The sequence below is a fragment of the Triticum urartu genome, chromosome 6A (assembly GCF_056163025.1).
Source record: "Triticum urartu cultivar PI428250 chromosome 6A, HENAU_Tu73, whole genome shotgun sequence".
Taxonomy (NCBI): Eukaryota; Viridiplantae; Streptophyta; class Magnoliopsida; order Poales; family Poaceae; genus Triticum; species Triticum urartu.
Window position 1 is genome coordinate 143079903 of NC_141878.1, and position 18540 is coordinate 143098442.

Below are 18540 nucleotides of genomic sequence, written 5' to 3' on the forward strand. Positions count from 1 at the left end.
GAGCCCCAGCTGTCGCAGTCCCACCCGTTGGCCAAACAAGACGCGGGCTGACGTGGATAAGTGGACGTGCGTTTAGCAGGAATACATTTTCAGTAAACGAAAGCGTACTTCGGCTCTGCTTCGAACAAGAATACGTTTTCTCTGCTGGCAAGTGTATTTCACCGAAAGGCGCTTTTAGTTTTTCCGGCTGAGGTCCTGTTTGTGAGGATTTTCTTACAAATAAGTCCCTGGCAGAAAAACAACTATAACTTTTCAACCACAACTCCGATTGAGGTGAAACCAACGCCCACGTCTTCATCTATTCGAGCCCAAACTTTTGGTATCATTTTCACCATGTGCAAGCATTCTGAAAATGACCATTTTGCCCTTGCCCCTAATCATCCCCCTCCGAGAGCGAACCCTTTTCGGCAATTCCTTCCGCGATCTTTTCGCACTTCTCCTCAGAGCCTTCTTCATCCCCAGGCAAGCCACAACCACCATTTCCATGATAGCCATGCAGAAGCATTGGTTTCCAACTTGAATCTTTAATAACTGTTTGATTGTTTTGCTGCTGCTGTCGGTATTTTGGTTATGCTTATGGATCAGTGTTTACCGTCTTGCTATGTTTTCTTGCACTCTGTTATTATGTTCTTCATGCTAGTATAACTTTCTTATGGACCATTCTTGGTAATAGTACATGTTGGTGATGGTCCTTGGTGCATGACCATCGTCTGTTCTGAGTACCATTGTTATGCATGTTCCTTTGCACCTAGTTGATTAAATGCTTGCATGGTAGATTATCGTTATGTTATTGCATGGTATTTATTGTTGATGCTGGTGGTCATGTTATGCTTTGAGTAGTGCTCTAGTTGTGATATTCATGCTCGTCAGTATGCCATGCTCACCTGGATAAATGATTAAATGTTGTTGTTATGCTCGTTGATTATGTTTCACCTCCATGCTTATTTTGATATCATGTTCATGCATTGTAGTTGCATCCGGTTATTTTTGTCATGGCTCAGCATATTGCATTCAAGTTTAACCGGATTAAATTGAACTTGAACAACTGTTGGCTGAGTCATGGTGCCACCATATCGATCTGACCAGTGCAACCATGCTTACCCTATGGGGAGGGATCCTAACTAGGTCTATTGTCATGCCTCCCATCGGTGCCTCCTGTGAGGGAAGGTTATGCGTGGGCGCTACCCTGATCAGGTAGGACGGCATAAGCCTTGTGTGCCTGTTGTTGAGTATGGATGCTTGTCCCCATTTGGGACTGTTTTGCCACGACGGTGGCCGTTGGTGCCTTTGGTAGGCACGGGGCCACCCAGGACTTAGCCCAAAGGGGAGTTGGTCGGAGTGTCCAGGAGGGTGTCATGGCAGTAGGACGGTTTTGTGGGAATGCTTTGGTCCACCCGAATGGGAGTGCGAGGCCAGGGTTCCGTGGTGTGGGTACAGTATGCTAACCTCTGCAGAGTGTGTGTGTTAAATCAATCGATGGCCGCGCCCGCGGATAAGGGCCCAGTTCGTAGTTGGTCACACTATAGGTCAATAGTAATAATAATAATAATAATAATAATAATAATAATAATTTACTTAATAACAACCCCGGTTCGATGATGAAAGAAGTTGGTTGATCTTTATTGTGATCACGAGAGGGTCACTTTGGCATCATGGATATCGGGTTGTGGATATTCATGGTTTTATGCGAGAGTCAAGGGTAACGATCAAGCTCTTTGTGGTCATTAATGATTACTACGATATTGTTAATACCAAACTTGATTGGATCCTGAGATGATCGTGTGATGTCCGTGATGGTAAGTTTTTGTCGGTGATGGTTACGATGTAACCTGAGCAGAGTAAGTTGGAGCATGATAGCGTCATCATGTTGCATGCTAGTCTCATCATGTTCATATGTTTATGCCATGCTCGTATTGTTCTAGCTATATCATTTTGTTCATGCTATGATTGATCTGATAGTATCATGTTAAACCTGGTTAACCTGTAATTGCCATGCGATTGTTAGTCTTGATTGCTTTGGTTGCTGTGAGCTTGCAAGTACATTCAATGTACTGACCTGGCGTGTCATGCCAGTTTGCAGGTCATGCTGGATATGATTGCTTGTTTGCCGTGGATCCCTCGTTTGCGTGCTAGGATAAGCGTTCCAGCCAGAGTCCCCGCGGAGTGGAGTTCATCACCGCCGTCGTTATTCCGCTGCCAGTAGTCATTCCGCTGTGTCGAGTTGTTCTGTTGTTTACATAGAGCAACCGTGGCAGGCGTAGTGTCGCCGTGCCGATGTAATCCCCTTGTACCCAATATAGCTTGCAATAAAGAGCTGGTTTGTTCTATGCTAAGCATTGCCGTATTCTAGAAGACTTCTCCACGATCTCTGGGCTGGAATACGGGGCGTTCCGGTTTCTCTGAGTCGGGGTGCCACATGTTATGTGTGTGTAGGGGCTGTTTACGTTGTGTTGCTTGGTTATCCTACTGGTTCGATAACCTTGGTTTCATATCTGAGGGAAATACCTACCGCCGTTGTGTTGCATCATCTCTTCCACTTTGGGGAAATACCGAGGTAGCTTCAAGTGACATCATGCCCATCTTCTGGTATATAAGTCATTTTAACCTAGAAAAAAAATCAAAAGAGGACTTTCGGGATGGAGGGCCGCTGTCTCGAGGCGGAACTTGGGCACGAGCACTTTTGCCTTCTGGTAGAGTGATTCCGCCGGGGGAATTTCCCTCCCGGAGGGGGAAATCATCGTCATCATCATCACAAACAACTCTCCCATCTTGGGGAGGGCAATCTCCATCAACATCTTCAACATAACCATCTCCTCTCAAACCCTAGTTCATCTCTTGTGTTCAATCTTTGTACCTTAACTATAGATTGGTGCTTGTGGGTGACTAGTAGTGTTGATTACATCTTGTAGTTTATTACTATGTGGTTTATTTGGTGGAAGATTATATGTTCAGATCCAATATGCTATTTAATACCCCTCTGATCTTGAGCATGATTCCCATTTGTGAGTAGTTACTCTTGTTCTTGAGGTCACGAGAGAAATCATGTGCAAGTAATCATGTGAACTTGATATGTGTTCGATATTTTGATAGTGTGTATGTTGTGATTCATTAGTGGTGTCATGTGAATGTCGACTACATGACACTTCACCATATTTGGGCCTAAGGGAATGCATTATGCAGTAGTTATTAGATGATGGGTTGCGAGAGTGATAGAAGCTTAAACCCTAGTTTATGCGCTATTCCTTAAGGGACTGATTGGATCCAACAGTTTAATGCTATGGTTAGAATTTATTCTTAATACTTTTCTTGTAGTTGCGGATGCTTGTGAGGGGGTTAATCATAAGTAGGAGGTTAGTTCAAGTAATAACAATACCTAAGCAGCGGTCCACCCACATATCAAATTATCAAAGTAGCAAACACAAATCGAATCAAGATGATGAAAGTGACTAGATGAAATTCCCGTGTACCCTCAAGAACGCTTTGCTTACTAAAGAAACTGTTTGGCCTTTCCTTTTGAAGGAAATATGCCCTAGAGGCAATAATAAAGTTGTTATTTATATTTCCTTATATCATGGTAAATGTTTATTATTCATGCTAGAATTGTATTAACCGAAAACTTAGTACATGTGTGAATACATAGACAAGCAGAATGTCACTAGTATGCCTCTACTTGACTAGCTTGTTGAATCAATGATGGTTATGTTTCCTAACCATAGACATGAGTTGTCATTTGATTAATGATGACCCACAAAGTATAGGGGATCTATCATAGTCCTTTCGATAAGTAAGAGTGTCGAACCCAACGAGGAGCAGAAGGAAATGATAAGCGGTTTTCAATAAGGTATTCTCTGCAAGCACTGAAATTATCGGTAACAGATAGTTTTGCGATAAGATAATTCGTAATGAATAGCAAGTAATAAAAGTAAATAAGGTGCAGCAAGATGGCCCTATCCTTTTTTAGCAAAGGACAAGCCTGGACAAACTCTTATATGAAGGAAAGTGGTCCCGAGGACACATGGGAATTATCGTCAAGCTAGTTTTCATCACGATCATATGATTCACGTTTGGTACTTTGATAATTTGATATGTGGGTGGACCGGTGCTTGGGTATTGTCCTTACTTGGACAAGCATCCCACTTATGATTAACCCATATTGCAAGCATCCGCAACTACAACAGAAGTATTAAGGTAAACCTAACCATAGCATGAAACATATGGATCCAAATCAGCTCCTTACGAAGCAACGCATAAACTAGGGTTTAAGCTTCTGTCACTCTAGCAACCCATCATCTACTTATTACTTCCCAATGCCTTCCTCTAGGCCCAAACAATGGTGAAGTGTCATGTAGTCGATGTTCACATAACACCACTAGAGGAAAGACAACATACATCTCATCAAAATATCAAACGAATACCAAATTCACATGACTACTTATAGCAAGACTTCTCCCACGTCCTCAGGAACAAACGTAACTACTCACAAAGCATATTCATGTTCATAATTAGAGGGGTATTAATATGCATAATGGATCTGAACATATGATCTTCCACTAAGTAAACCAACTAGCATCAACTACAAGGAGTAATCAACACTACTAGCAACCCATAGGTACCAATTTGAGGTTTGGATACAAAGATTGGATACAAGAGATGAACTAGGGTTTGAGATGAGATGGTGCTGGTGAAGATGTTGATGGAGATTGACCCCCTCCTAATGAGAGGATTGTTGGTGATGACGATGGTGATGATTTCCCCCTCCCGTAGGGAAGTTTCCCCGGCAGAACAGCTCCGACGGAGCACTAGATTGGTTCCGCCAAGGTTCCGCCTCGTGGCGGTGGAGTTTCATCCCGTGAGCTAGCTTATGATTTTTGCTCGAATGAAGTACTCCATATAGCCAAAGATGGGCATCGAAGGGCCACCAGGGGGCCCATGAGGCAGGGGGCGCACCCCCACCCTCGTGGCTGGTGGGTGGCCCCCCTCTGGTGCTTTCTTCGCTCAGTATTTTTTATATATTCTGAAAACAACTTCCGTGAAGTTTCAGGACTTTTGGAGCTGTGCAGAATAGGTCTCTTATATTTGCTCCTTTTCCAGCCCAGAATTCCAGCCGCCGGCATTCCCCTTCTTCATGTAAACCTTGTAAAATAAGAGAGAATAGGCATAAGTATTGTGACATAATGTGTAAAAACAGCCCATAATGCAATAAATATCGATATAAAAGTATGATGCAAAATGTATGTATCAACTCCCCCAAGCTTAGACCTCGCTTGTCCTCAAGCGAAAGCCGAAATAGAAAAATGTGTCCACATGTTTGCAGATAGAGGTGTCGATAAAATAAAATACGGACATGAGGGCATCAATATCATTCTTAGAACAACAACATATATATATATAGTAGCACTATTCTAATCCCAGGATTAGAATAACTATTTGGATCACGGCGCGCCCTATATAGGGCCCGAAGAGGCGTTCCCGAACTCCTGAGAAAACCCACCCGACCGGTCAAAGAAAAAAACCCACCCACCCACTTCCCACGACTCCCTCCACTACCCTCTCCCGATCCCATCTGCACACTCCTCACGGCATCGCGCCACCGCCGATGAACTTCTCCCGATCCACCACCGCCGCCCTACATCCCGCCGGCGCGCCTAACTCCGGCCACCTACCGCCCCCGCCGACGAGCGGATCCAGCGCCGCGCCAGGTTCGGCCGCCCCTTCTTCCCCAGCGCGCTCCCGCCACTAGAGCACCCCCCGGCCCATGGGTCCCGCCGCCGGTCTCCTCCTACAACCCCGCCGCCACCGTCCCCCGGATCCAGCTGCAACTCCGCCACACGCCTCGAATCTGGCTGCGGCGCCGCCCCCCACCGCAGGATCCAGCCGCCGTCCCAACCGCGAGATCCGTCCGCCGTCCCCATCCGGCCACCGCGATGTCACCGTCCATCGCCCGGTGGTGCAGTGCGGCGCGCCCTTCCCTCCCGTCCGGCGCGAACTTCCCTCTACACCACCTCGACCTTCCCTCCCCTTCGGTGCAGCCTGCCCTCTACTCCGGCGCGCCCTCCTACTCCTCCTCCACGTGCGGCATGAACCTGGCCTTCGACTGCGAGCTCATCGGCCCGCCCATATACTTTGGCCTCATGGGCGACGGCCAGCTCATCGGATGCTACGACGACATGTGGCCGACTGGTGCGTCAAGGTAACTATAACTAAACTAAACACACACATCGTCTTTGAGTTTGGTCCGGCTGTACTGAACTTTTACTGAATAATTTGTGTATGTGTGCAGGTGATCTGCGACCACCTTGGGCTAGGAGTCAAGACGGGGCTGCCCTACATCTGGCACAGCAAGGCCAGCAACCCGTTCGTGAACCTGAAGGAGTACAAGGGCATCTTCTGGCAGGAGGACATCATCCCCTTATTCTAGGTCGCGAAGCTGACAAGGAATGCGACACCGTGCAGAAGTGCTACATCTCGCTCTCGCAGCAGGTCAAGGAGAAGCTCGGCAAGATCGACCCCTGCTTCATCAAGATCGCCGACGCCATGGTCATCTGGATCGAGGCCCGGGACATGCTCAACTCCAAGGACTCCAAGGAGGCCGACGCCAACGGCAAGCTCAAGGGGAAGTAGATCGAGATCGAGGGAGAGAACCTTTTCTTGCATTAGCATACTGAGCAGGCGGTGAGGCAGCGTATACCCATTTCTTCAATTCGTAGGTTCAATGCGTGCATCAGGTATTCAGGTTCAGGCTGTTGTGTACTACAAAACATTAGCTGTCTGTATGTGAGAAAACCATGCTGTTTCTTATTTTGTTTATGTGAGAAAACAAAAATGTATTTTAGAAGTTCATTTATTATTTCCCCAAAAGTTCATATATTACTACCTGTATGTATTTTGACATTTCACAACAACTGACAAGAATTGCGGCTGGATAGAGCGGCAAAACAATGGTACGCCACTCAAGCAATGCATCACCGGCAGCCGCGTCGTCTCCTCGGCAGCAAAAAGCAGCTTAACTGAAGTTCAATTCGTACGCTACTAGTAGGTCAACTACAGCAGCAACAGAGTTCTTAGCGTCTTCTTCCTAATTTCCCCATGTGAAATTCTATAAAAAGGAAGGAACAACCTCCTTCTGGCTCAGCCATCGGTGATCCCGTTCATGCTTCTCCTAAAGACCAAGTCAAACTTCACCAAAAACTAGAAAAAAGATGAGCACGTTCGTGCTTCTGCTGCAGACCAAGTCGAACTTCACCAAAAACTAGAAAAAAGATGAGCACGTTCGTGCTTCTCCTGCAGACCAAGTCGAACTTCACCAAAAACTAGAAAAAAGATGAGCACGGATGCCTGTCGATGTCCGTTGTGTTATCCTGCTAACTAAGCAATTCAAAAGGAGCAGGTGGTTTCGTTTGCCTAAGGTACAAACATAAAAACATTCAGTTTTGATTCTCTGTAGTTATTCCTCCTAACTCGAGGGAGCACTAACCATCCAAATATGTGCTCTTATACCTTTTTCTGTTCAAAGTGTGGTGAGGAATGAGAGGTACAGTATGTCTTTTTTTATATGAAAAATGTTCGTATAGCAACAAGCAGGAAACAATTGAAACTATGTCCTTCTTTTGTTTGATTGTTTCTGTATTTGGCTTATGGAAAAATTTACTTGAGTTCCGTCTAGAAAATTTTGAAAATTTCAAATTGTAAAAAGTTAAAACTTCAAATAGTTTAAAAAAAAATCATATTTCCATGTATCTAAAAAAAAATAAACGAAGACATTGTAATAAAAAAAGAGTTTGATGTTCACGCGCGAGGCCCGGCCGCGACGTCGTCCTGCTCCGCCGCCGCGGTCGTGGAAGATGACCATAGTATTGTGTGTAATGCCTGCACATAGTGTACCAGCACATAGTGTTGTGTGTAATACGAATTGGTGTTGTACTGTGCATGTATATTCTTGTGTAATTTTTTGCTTTTCGAACATGAAGTTCATGTTTTAGAAAAAACTAAGTTCAGAGGTATCACATAACAAAAACTTTCATCCAAAAAAACCCAAAGGTCATTAGAAAAAGCATCTCAAACAATTTTGTAAAAAAATATTTCTCTGTTAAAATAAACCTAGAAGTTCAAATTTAAAAACGGAGTGGTTCGATGTCTATCGGAAAGTAGGATTTTTTCCATTACTAAAATAAATAAAACTAGGAAGTCCATATTAAAAAGATGGAGAAGTTCAATGATTATAGGAAACTCAGATTTTCCTCGTTAGTAAAGAATGGAAACAAGAAGTTCAAAAATAAAATAACAAGAATTTCAACTTTAAAAAATAGAGCGCTTCAAAATTTCATAAAAAATATTAATAAAAAAAACCCAGGAAGTCCATATTAAAAAGACGGAGAAGTTCGATGATTATAGAAAAATCTCATATTTCCCTCGTTATTAAAGAATGGAAACAAGAAGTTTAAAAATAGAATAACAAGAAGTTCAAAAATAAATTAACAAGAAGTCCAACTTTAAAAAAATAGAGCGCTTCAAAATTTCATAAAAAAGATTAAGAAATAAAACCAGGAAGTCCATATTAAAAAGATGGAGAAGTTCGATGATTATAGAAAACTCAGATTTTCCTTGTTATTATAGAATGGAAACAAGAAGTTCAAAAATAAAATAACAAGAAGTTCAACTATTACAAATAGAGCGCTTCAAAATTCATAAAAAAGATTAAGAAAAATAAGATTAAAAATTCATAAAAAACTCAAATATTTTCATGTAACCGAGAGAAGTTCAGGTTGATAACTGCTAGAAGTTCATGTAATACATGTCATGCATTTTGTATTAAAAAAAGAACAAAAAAGAAAAGGCAAAAAGTTTTGCTGTTATAGGTTCATGTCCTTCGTCGAAGAAAGTCAAAAAAATTATTGTGAGAGAGATTTGTACAAAAGGAAATAACATTTGTGTAACACTGATTAATGGATGAGAAAATTACAAACGAAAATACCTCACAGAAGTTCAACTGAAAACAGCAGGAAGTTCACCTACTACATTGAATGAATTTCAGATGAAAAACTTTTAAAATCATCGCGAGTATGAAAAAATGATCAACACGGAAAAGTTAAGTGCTTACATCAGCTTTCCACCGGTATATCACTTGCTCAATTCTGGTGAGTGGATGGAGAGCTACGAGCAGTGGATGGAGACCTACGAGCAAAAAATCACGTGAAAAACAGAGTGAAGTTCAGGTACACGCGCCGAGAAGTCCAGGTTCTTCACGCGGTGCATTTTCAAAGAATCTGTTTCGCGATAAAGGCAGAACGCATGATCCCGCCGTTTTCGAAATTACTTGAAAACGGCTAGGAACCATAGAAAACCATCAACATGAAAAAGTTTCGCATTTTCCGTAGCTTTTCAGCGGTATATTATTTGCCCCATTCTGATAAAGTTTGTAGAAATTACGGCAAAAATACATTTTTAACCATTTTCAAAACTGACATAAAACCGCAGTGAATTAGGAGAAACAATATATACAAAAAAGTTTCGCATTTCTTCAAGCTTTCCAACGCCATATCATTTGCTGCATTTGGACGTACGGTTAAAAAATTAGCTCAAAAATACAAACTCGGTGGAACTTGTTCCATTTTTCTAAATTACTTTTAAATCATTCAAAATTAGAAAAAACTTTTAACATAAAAAAGTAGCGCATTTTCATAAGATTTCCAACACCATATTATTTGCCTCAATTGGATTAGCCGTTTAGAAATGGCGTCAAAAATACGAACTTGGGTGTTCAGTTTACGAAATTTTACGATTTTCCGAATTACTCTTTAACCGTAGGGAATTAGAGAAAACTTTGAACATGTGGAAGGAGCGGTTTTGCAGCAGCTTTCCAACGCCATATTATTTGCCTCATTCCGATAGACGGTTTAAAAATGCAATCAAAAATACGATTCACGTTTTTTGTATGAAGAAAAAACGGTTTTCAAAACTGCTCTTAAATCGCTTACATTTTGCTAAAATTTTAACTTGGGTCATGATACTGATGTCCATAACTATCCAACGGTATATCGCAAGCCCCATTTGGACACCTTTTAGCTGAAGTTCAACCTAGTACTCGGGGAAGGTCAGACGCATTACTCGGGAAGTTCATGTTGTGATCAGAATATTATTCTGATCCCGTGATCAGAATAACTTATTCTGCCTCCTGGGTGATGAATAGTAACACTGGGTCGCGCTATTCGTCACCCTAGATGAGGAATAGTTATTCTTCACCCCCCTCTATTTTATCATCAATGCACCGTAATTTTACGTTCCGTAAGTTTTGTCTTATTTCCGACGTAAAAAGAGACCATAAGAAAATATATAATCATCGTAAAAAATATTTTATGTTATGTAAAATTACAAATGTAAAAACATAGTCTAAAATACACATAAACTGCAAATTTTCTTCTCTTATGACCTATATTTTTATTTTCTTATGTCAAATTTTACGTAGTGAATCAATAGGAATGTAACTATTTGAATTCAAAATGTAATTTAATTATGAAATGATCGTAAGATTACCTCGGGTGAAGAATAACTTATTCTGCCTCCTGGGTGATGAATAGTAACACTATATATATATATATATTGTAATATGATTTCTTATGCTAAAGTAACAATTCAATCACAATTTCAAGTATGAATCATAAACTTCATTGAGAACCAACAAACTCTAATCTCAGTCATTGAGGCAATTGCAATTTATCATAACATAGGAAAGAGTCAATATAAGAGCTTTTTAGCAAGTCCACATACTCAACTATCATTTAGTCTTTCACAATTGCTAACACTCATGCAATACTTATGGGTATGGAGTTTTAATCGGACACTGAGAAAGATAGGGGCTTATAGTTTTGCCTCCCAACTTTTTACCTCAAGGGTAATGTCAACAATAATACTTCATGCAAACCCACATCCAATTAGCTATATGTATCTGGATCTTTCCAACACATTGTGCTTGCCAAAGGATAAAATGTAAAAAGGAAAGGCGAATATCACCATGACTCTTATATAAGGTAGAAGATAAGAGTAAAAGATAGGCCCTTCACAGAGGGAAGCAGAGGTTGTCATGCACTTTTATGGTTGGATGCACAAAATCATTATATTGCCACTTGTGATATGGACCTTTATTATGCAATCTGTCGCTTTTATTTCTTCCATATCACAAGATCATATGAAGCTTATTTTCTCCACATTAATAAGTCATACGTATTTAGAGAGAAATTTTTATTGCATGCACCGATGACAACTTACTTGAAGGATCTTACTCAATCCATAGGTAGGTATGGTGGACTCTCATGGCAACACTGGGTTTAGGGATATTTGGAAGCACAAGTAGTATTTCTACTTGGTGCAAAGAACTTGGCTAGCATGAGAGGGAAAGGCAAGCTCAACATGTTGGATGATCCATGACAATATAATTTATCTCAGATGTAAGAAAACATAACCCATTATGTTATCTTCCTTGTCCAACATCAACTCTTTAGCATATCATACTTTAATGAGTGCTCACAATCATAAAAGATGTCCAAGATAGTATATTTATATGTGAAGACCTATTTTTCTTTATTACTTCCTATTAATTGCAACGATGACCAAAACTATGTTTATCAACTCTCAACAACTTTTATTCATCATACTCTTTATATGTGAGCTCATTACTCTCCATAAGATCCATATGATCTCTTTATTTCTTTTTATTCTTTCTCTTTTATTTTATTCCCTCAAGATCATAGCAAGATAATCAAGGCCTTGACTCAACACTAATCTTTATTATATATAGCTCATGGACTCGATTACATAGAAGAATCATAAAGCAAAACTCACAACTAGATCATACTAAAACTTTATTCTACTAGATCAAGATATTATCAAAAGGATTGAACTAAGAAAAGCGGTAAAGATAAAAGTGATGGTGATACGATACCGGGGCACTCCCCCAAGCTTGGCAGTTGCCAAGGGGAGTGCCCATACCCGATGCTTAGTTCTTCTTTGTCGGTGAAGAATGTGTTGGTTTTGTTGATGGCGTAGGCTTCTTCCTTAATTTGCGCTTGAGGACAGAATTTTGATCCCTTAGATCATCGATCTCCTGCTCAAGGCTTAATATATTCTTGCATAATTCCTGTTTGTTTTCCTGCAAGAGGCGAAAAGGGATAAACTCGATCTTAGGTTTCTCTGCTCTATCAGGGAGGCTTGACTTTTTGAACTCCACATGCATGTCCCCAGGTTGAGGTAATGGGACTTCATCTTCATCTGAGCTCGTCTCCTCATTTCCCTTGGGTTCATAGTCCTCTTCTTCTTCCGTAGTCCAACCACAATGCTCCACATCCCCATAGACCTTAGGAGCTGCAAGGTAATCATCCACATAGCTTTCTCCCTCCAAATCCTGGGACGACATATTGCTCTAATCTGCAGCAGGAACAACTTGAAACAAAGACAAAGGATATTTGCGTGATACGGTGGTCAAAACCTTCGGGAGATTATATAATGAATTTTTAGTGACCAAAAGAAGTATCCTACAAGAAAACGGAGTCCGGAGAGTGCACTAGGTGCCCACAAGGTAGGGGCGCGCCCAGGGGGTAGGATGCGCCCTCCACCCTCGTGGAAGCCTCGTGTCCTTTCCGGTCTGCTTCTTATTTCCCTATTTTCTTAAATATTCCAAAACAGAGAAAAAATGCCATTAGAACTGTTTTGGATTCGGTTTACTCACCGTACCACATACCTATTCCTTTTCGGATTCTGAAACGTCCCGGAAAGTGTCCTTTATGTATTCTTCCGGGGTTACGGTTTCAATAACATTAGTTTCAACATTTATAGGATTACCTGAGATATAATGTTTGATTCTTTGACCGTTCACCACCCTCGGATTTGTGCTTTCAAAGTTGTTGATTTTTATGGCACCGGAACGATAGACCTCCTCGATGACGTAAGGACCTTCCCATTTAGAGAGGAGTTTGCCTGCTAAAAATCTCAAACGAGAGTTGTATAGCAATACATAATCACCTACATTAAACTCACGCTTTTGTATCCTTTTGTCATGCCATCTTTTAACCTTTTCTTTAAACAGTTTGGCATTCTCATAGGCTTGGGTTCTCCATTCATCAAGTGAGCTAATGTCAAATAACCTCTTTCACCGGCAAGTTTGAAATCATAATTGAGCTCTTTAATGGCGCAATATGCCTTATGTTCTAATTTGAGAGGTAAGTGACATGCTTTTCCATAAACCATTTTATACGGAGACATACCCATAGTATTTTTATATGCAGTTCTATAAGCCCATAATGCATCATCAAGTTTCTTGGACCAATTCTTTCTAGATCTATTAATAGTCTTTTGCAAAATTAATTTGAGCTCTCTGTTACTCAATTCAACTTGACCACTAGACTGCGGTGATATGGAGATGAAATTCTATGATTAACATCATACTTAGCAAGCATTTTACGAAAAGCACCATGAATGAAATGTGAACCACCATCAGTTATTAAATATCTAGGGACTCCAAACCTCGGGAAAATAACTTCTTTAAGCATCTTACTAGAGGTGTTATGATTAGCACTACTAGTTGGAATAGCTTTTACCCACTTAGTAACGTAATCAACAGCAACTAAAATATGTGTATACCCATTAGAGGAAGGAAACGGTCCCATATGATCAAAGCCCCAAACATCAAATGGTTCAAGAACAAGTGAATAATTCATAGGCATTTCTTGACGTCTACTAATATTACCAACTCTTTGACATTCATCACAAGACAAGACAAACTTACGAGCATCCTTGAAGAGAGTAGACCCATAAAATCAGATTGCAATACCTTATGTGAAGTTCTATCTCCAGCATGGTGTTCTCCGTAGGCTTCGGAGTGACACTTGCGTAGGATCTGTTCTTGTTCATGCTCAGGTACACAACGTCTAATAACACCATCTACTCCTTCTTTATAAAGATGTGGGTCATCCCAAAAGTAATGTCTTAAATCAACAAAGAACTTTTTCTTTTGCTGGTATGTGAAACTAGGTGGTATAAATTTAGCAACAATATAATTAGCATAATCAGCATACCATGGAGTAGTACGAGAAGCATTTATGACATTTAATTGTTCATCAGGAAAGCTATCATCAATAGGTAGTGGGTCATCAATTACATTCTCTAACCTAGACAAGTTGTCTGCAATGGGGTTCTCAGCTCCCTTTCTATCAATGATATGCAAATAAAATTCTTGTAGCAGGAGAACCCATCTAATAAGTCTATGTTTAGCATCTTTCTTTTCCATAAGGTATTTAATAGTAGCATGATCAGTGTGAATAGTTACTTTATAATCAACAATATAAGGTCTGAACTTATCACAAGCAAAAACAACTGCTAAAAATTCTTTTTCAGTAGTAGCATAATTTCTCTGGGCACTATCTAGAGTTTTACTAGCATATTGGATAACATTCAACTTCTTATCAACTCTTTGTCCTAGAAGAACACCTACAACATAATCACTAGCATCACACATAATTTCAAAAGGTAAATTCCAATCAGGTGGCTGAACAATAGGTGCAGAAATCAAAGCTTTCTTAAGTACTTCGAATGCTTCTACACAATCATCATCAAAGATAAAAGGAATATCTTTTTGTAATAGATTAGTCAGAGGCCGGGAATTTTTTGAAAAGTCCTTAATAAACCTCCTATAAAAACCGGCATGACCCAGAAAACTTCTTATACCTTTGATGTCCTTAGGACACGCCATCTTTTCAATAGCATCAACTTTAGCTTTGTCAACTTCAATGCCTCTTTCAGAAATTTTATGCCCCAAGACAATGCCTTCATTAACCATAAAGTGGCACTTCTCCCAATTCAAAACGAGATTAGTTTCTTCACATCTCTGCAAAACTCGATCAAGGTTGCTCAAGCAATCATCAAAAGAGGATCCATACACGGAGAAATCATCCATGAATACCTCACAAATATTTTCACAAAAGTCAGAGAATATAGCCATCATGCATCTTCGAAAGGTAGTAGGTGCATTACATAAACCAAAAGGCATACGTCTATAAGCAAAATTACCGAAAGGGCAAGTAAAAGTGGTGTATAAGCAGAAGTACCGAAAGTGCCAGAAAGGAGTCTTGATGACCCACAAGTATAGGGGATCTATCATAGTCCTTTCGATAAGTAAGAGTGTCGAACCCAACAAGGAGCAGAAGGAAATGATAAGCAGTTTTCAGTAAGGTATTCTCTGTAAGCACTGAAATTATCGGTAACAGATAGTTTTGTGATAAGATAATTTGTAACGAATATCAAGTAATAAAAGTAAATAAGGTGAAACAAGATGGCCCAATAATTTTTGTAGCAAAGGACAAGCATGTACAAACTCTTATATGAAGGAAAACGCTCCCGAGGACACATGGGAATTATCGTCAAGCTAGTTTTCATCACGATCATATGATTCACGTTCGGTACTTTGATAATTTGATATGTGGGTGGACCGATGCTTGGGTATTGTCCTTACTTGGACAAGCATCCCAATTATGATTAATCCTATTGCAAGCATCCGCAACAGAAGTATTAAGGTAAACCTAAACCATAGCATGAAACATATGGATCCAAATCAGCCCCTTATGAAGCAACGCATAAACTAGGGTTTAAGCTTGTGTCACTCTAGCAACCCATCATCTACTTATTACTTCCCAATGCCTTCCTCTAGGCCCAAACAATGGTGAAGTGTCATGTAGTCGACGTTCACATAACACCACTAGAGGAAAGACAACATACATCTCATCAAAATATCAAATGAATACCAAATTCACATGACTACTTATAGCAAGACTTCTCCCATGTCCTCAGGAACAAACGTAACTACCCACAAAGCATATTCATGTTCATAATTAGAGGGGTATTAATATGCATAATGGATCTGAACATTTGATCTTCCACCAAGTAAACCAACTAGCATTAACTACAAGGAGTAATCAACACTACTAGCAACCCACAGGTACCAATCTGAGGTTTGGATACAAAGATTGGATACAAGAGATGAACTAGGGTTTGAGATGAGATGGTGCTGGTGAAGATGTTGATGGAGATTGACCCCCTCCCGATGAGAGGATCGTTGGTGATGACGATGGTGATGATTTCCCCCTCCCGAAGGGAAGTTTCCCCAGCAGAACAGCTCCGCCGGAGCCCTAGATTGGTTCCGCCAAGGTTCCGCCTCGTGGCGGCGGAGTTTCGTCCCGTGAGCTAGCTTATGATTTTTCCTCGGACGAAAGACTCCATATAGCCAAAGATGGGCATCGGGAGGCCACCAGGGCGCCCACGAGGCAGGGGGCGCGCCCAGGGGGTAGGGTGCGCCCCCACCCTCGTGGCTGGTGGGCGGCCCCCCTCTGGTGCTTTCTTCGCTCAGTATTTTTCATATAATTTGAAAATAACTTCTGTGCAGTTTCAGGACTTTTGGAGCTGTGCAGAATAGGTCTCTAATATTTGCTCCTTTCCAGCCCATAATTCCAACTGCCGGCATTCCCCCTCTTCATGTAAACCTTGTAAAATAAGAGAGAATAGGCATAAGTATTGTGACATAATGTGTAATAAAAACCCATAATGCAATAAATATAGATATAAAAGTATGACGCAAAATGGACGTATCAATTAACGGGATCACATCATTAGAGAATGATGTGATTGACTCGACCCATCCGTTAGCTTAGCACGATGATCGTTTAGTTTGTTACTATTGCTTTCTCCATAACTTACACATGTTCCTATGACTATGAGATCATGCAACTCCCGAATACCAGAGGAACACTTTGTGTGCTACCAAACGTCACAACGTAATTGGGTGATTATAAAGGCGCTCTACAGGTGTCTTCGATGGTGCTTGTTGAGTTGGCATAGATCGAGATTAGGATTTGTCAGTCTGATTGTCGGAGAGGTATCTTTGGGCCCTCTCGGTAATGCACATCAATATAAGCCTTGCAAAAAATGTGACTAATGAGTTACTTACGGGATGATGCATTATGGAACGAGTAAAGACACTTGCCGGTAACGAGATTGAACTAGGTATTGAGATACCAATGATCGAATCTCAGGCAAGTAACATACCGATGACAAAGGGAACAATGTATATTGTTATGCGGTTTGACCGATAAAGATCTTCGTAGAATATGTGGGAGCCAATATGAACATCCTGGTTCCTCTATTGGTTATTGACCGGAGACGTGTCTCGGTCATGTCTACATAGTTCTCGAACCCGTAGGGTCCGCACGCTTAACGTTCGGTGACGATCGGTATTATGAGTTTATGTGTTTTGATGTACCAAAGATAGTTCAGAGTACCGGATGTGATCATGAACATGACGAGGAGTCTCAAAATGGTCGAGACATAAGGATTGAAACATTGGATGACTATATTCGTACACTGGATGAGTTCCGGAGGTCATCGGATAATTATCGGAGTGCTGGGGGGTTATTAGAACCCCCGGGGGAACTAATGGGCCAACATGGGCCTTGTGTGAGAGAGAGGAGGGGCCATAGGGCTGGCCATGTGCCGCCCACCTTGGGAGTCCGAATTGGACAAGGAGGGGTCGGCGCCCCCTCTTTCCCTCCCACTCTCCCTCTCTTTCCTTCCCCCTCCTTCTTCCTAGTTGGACTAGGAAAGGGGGAGTCCTACTCCTACTAGGAGGAGGACTCCTCCCTCTCCTTGGAGCGCCCCAAGGCCGGCCGGCTTCCCCCCTTGCTCCTTTATATACGGGGGGCAGGGGACACCCTAGAACACACAAGTTGATTGTTTCCAGCCGTGTGCGCTGCCCCCCTCCACCATAATCCACATCGGTCATATCATAGTGGTGCTTAGGTGAAGCCCTGTTCCAGTAGCATCATCATCACCGTCATCATACCGTTGTGCTGACGAAGCTCTCCCTCGACACTCTGCTGGATCGTGAGTTCGTGGGACGTCACCGAGCTGAACGTGTGCAGATCGCGGAGGTGCCATACTTTCGGTACTAGGATCGGTCGATCGTGAAGAAGCACGACTACATCAACCACGTTGTCATAACGCTTCCGCTTATGGTCTACGAGGGTATGTAGACAACACTCTCCCCTCTCGTTGCTACGCATCACCATGATCTTGCATGTGCGTAGGAAATTTTTGTAATTACCGCGTTCCCCAATAGTGGCATCCGAGCCAGGTTTATGCGTAGATGTTATATGCACGAGTAGAACACAAAGGAGTTGTGGGCGTGGGTATATACATATTGCTTGCCATCACTAGTTGATTCTTGATTCGACGATATTGTTGGATGAAGCGGCCCAGACCGACATTACGTGTACGCTTACGTGAGACTGGTTCTACCGACGTGCTTCGCACACAGGTGGCTGGTGGGTGTCAGTTTCTCCAACTTTAGTTGAATCTGATTAAATGAACAGGGTTCTTTCTGAAGATCAAAAAGCAATAACTATACCGCGTTGTGGTTTTTGATGTGTAGGTAAGAACGGTTCTTGCTCAGCCTGTAGCAGCCACCTAAAACTTGCAACAACAAAGTAGAGGACGTCTAACTTGTTT

At 41.5% G+C, this 18540-nt stretch overlaps 1 pseudogene; it reads left to right on the top strand.

Annotated features, from left to right (window-relative positions):
- The first annotated feature begins 5924 nt into the window (after positions 1-5924).
- LOC147964505 (UDP-arabinopyranose mutase 1-like) lies at positions 5925-6630 on the top strand (annotated as a pseudogene).
- Positions 6631-18540: the final 11910 nt, after the last annotated feature.